The following is a 2,957-nucleotide window of genomic DNA, read 5'->3' as shown; positions in this document are numbered from 1 at the left end:
GAATGCAGGTCTCATTTGGTGATCTATGCGGCTATTTGTCGTGCCTACTGTATGCATCCTCTACAACAAGAATGGACTGCACTGAGGACTGCAGGGAGTGAGGGCACAGGGCATTTGAGAGCAAGGGACACAAAGGTACGACACACGGTGTAATGGTGTCAGAGACTAGATATTTCAGAAGCATGCTTTATGTTGCCTGGGATGATCCTTTTTCATGTCTAAACGGTCTCTAGTTTAAGACTCTGCCATCTCCTCTACAGACTGTTGAATCTATACAGATTCAACTGCACCAACGCCAACGTGGTCGTTCTGACACCTATATCAGGTGCTGAGAGATGACAACCATTTCTCCAGGGCCAGCGGGAGCCCTTCTATCTGGGATCCCCTAGAGGGCTAGATTGTTGATGTCTCCCTTGATAAACACCATATACGATGACGTCTCCTCACTCATGAGAAGAGAGAGAAGGGATTTGACCTGAGTGCCCACCCCCTGCATCTGGTTCTAGCCATCAGCTGTGCCGATGCCACATGCATCTCTTGTGTTTCAGAAGGCTCCCACCTGTCGTTCTCAGAGGCCAGCTGGCTCTCTATTCTCGTACAGTGCTGCTGACTAAGGTGTGGAAGGCCTTGGAGGTGAGTGTGTGCTTGTGATGAAGTCCTCTCTCATCGTCTCCCTGGACGATGGAGTCCATTTGTGTGTGGTGATCCGCCTTTGCTTATCCGATGCCTTGTATTTTAGAGGGCAAAAGAAACAGGTGGCGAAAGAAAAAAACCATGCCACTGGCAATCAAGGGGGTGGGGGGAAATGTGCTATCTATTGGGATCTATTAGAAGTGAGAATGATCAAACCTCACCCCAGGTACTTTGGACATGCAGGAGACCACAGCCCCCAGCGAAGGCCATCCTGCTTCGTACAGTAGAGCCATGTGAGGAAGAAGACCCTCAGGGAGATGGATTGACACAGTAGTTGCCAGAGGAGGCTCAGACAGAAGAATTATTGTGGGGATGGTGCAGGACTGGACAGTTTCATCCTGTTTTGCATTGGGTTGCTGTGGGTCAGATATTTTTTTAGGTGGGGGGTTATCTAATGAAGGAATGGTACAAATAAAAGAACAAAAGTGGATGCTGGGGTACAGTTGCTAGAAAAGAGACAGGTCTACCCAATATGTTCCTGCTGTCTTGGTGACTTGGGGGAGGCTGCGCTGCCGCTTAGCTCTGTCTGTCACCGTCTCCCAGGGCGTGCTTGTCCAAGAGATTCCCACCAGGCTGGAATCCGGGCACATTATCTTGAGGAGGTCGGTTACGTAGTCGACCAGTTCTTGGGTGGATTTAACCTGCTCTCCAGGTAGTGCGTCTCAGTGATCCGTACAAGAGGTCATTCCTGTTAGTGGCCAGTTTGCGCAGTGCCAGCAGTGACTGGGTGGCACTTTCCTCCAGGTGCGGCGGGCACTCACTCCATGGCGTTGAGCCCACTCTCCCGCTCCTCCAGGTCTGGTGTCTTGATATCCTGCAGGAAGATCTGGCCCCCTCATTGGTTCTGCCGCTTCATCACTTTCTTGGCATGTTCCCTCTCCTCCTGAGACTGGTGCAGAGAGTATTTGGCAAAAGTCTTCAGAGCCATGGCATCCCGGTCGGAGTAGGGAGACATGGACAGGTAGACACTGGGGGCTTAGAGCTTGATCTGGCGGCTGATGGCGGCCTCCCAGTCCTGGTTGTAGTTCTAACGAACCTGCCAGGGGGTCACAGGCATCACAGCCAGCCACGGTGGTGGCCCAGGGGGCGTTGGAGGGTGCCTGCTGAGAGGGACTGATGGAGGAGGCTGGCTGGGGTGAGGTTGGGGGGTGGAGAGGCTGGCTAGCACTAGTTCCACTCGTGCCTCATTGAAGCAGGAGACCAGGCAGCTCTGTGAAGAATGTCTGGCCTGAAGAGAGATTTTTTGTTTTGTTTTTTAAAGTTTATCATTAGAAAAATCTTCAAGAAGATAAAGACCATTGTGAAGAGTTCTGGCTGACCTGCTCTTTAGATTCTTTTCTTCAACTATAGAAAGAGGCTCCCAGGTTTCCTACTCTCTTCCAAAGTGCCCGTCTGGGGCCAGGCACAGACATTCAGGGTTCTGGGCATGTCTCTTTAAAGTGGAGGGAATTGGGATATGGCATGTCCACAGGGTGGGGCTGGCAATCGATGACATGAAAAGAAAACAACTATGAGCTGTGGAATGGAAAACTGGTTTGCCCCGTGGACTGCGCAATTCACAATCACATGTAAAACATGACAATCAAAAGGTGTGTGCGTTGGGGGTGGGGCATCACGGATGGCTAGTGTTAGAATCCTTGCCTTTTAAGCAGGAAACCACGGGCTACCAGAAGTTCAAAAAAATCCATCTTGGAGGAAGCACAGTTAGATTGCTCCTCAGAAGCCAGACTGTCAGGACTGCATCCTTGTGCTTTGGAAATGTCAAGATCGAGCAGTCCCTGGAAAAGGACACCAGGCTTGGTCAAGCGGAATGCCAGTCAAATGAAGAAGACCGTGATGAGCTGAAGTGTCCCAGTGACTGCAACACTGGCCCCAAACAGAACAACCATTGTGCAGACGAGGCAGGCCTGGGCGGCGTTTTGTTCTGTTGTCTAGAGAGTCGCTGTGAGGCAGAGCTGACGCCATGACACCTAACCGCATGGGGAGACCTGGGTTTGGTGCATCTCCTGCACAGCCACCATCCAGCCAGCAGAGAAGGCTTACATGGTGCCAGGATGCTGAACAGGTTTGGCTTCTAGGTGATACCAAATTGGAAAGAGAGTCCTGCGTATCTATTCCTGAAAAGCAGACGCTGAAAACATTAGGGACCACAAGGCTCTGACCCTGACCATGGACCAGGATCATGACAGTGCTTTGCTCTGTTGTGCATGAGCTCATCATGCAATGGTGATAGCAGACCACAACTGCCGTCTCTTTAAGAATGG

General features: G+C 51.2%; 1 pseudogene; it reads right to left on the bottom strand.

The window, feature by feature from the left end:
- Positions 1–1,209: 1,209 nt before the first annotated feature.
- On the bottom strand, positions 1,210–1,750 carry LOC101661858 (annotated as a pseudogene).
- Between the last annotated feature and the right edge of the window lie 1,207 nt (positions 1,751–2,957).

Source organism: Echinops telfairi, unplaced genomic scaffold (assembly GCF_000313985.2).
Source record: "Echinops telfairi isolate 266 unplaced genomic scaffold, ASM31398v2 ScPeMD7_7410;HRSCAF=8448, whole genome shotgun sequence".
Classification (NCBI taxonomy): Eukaryota; Metazoa; Chordata; class Mammalia; order Afrosoricida; family Tenrecidae; genus Echinops; species Echinops telfairi.
The sequence above is the reverse complement of the archived record's forward strand: the minus strand, read 5'-3'. Positions and strand labels throughout refer to the sequence as shown.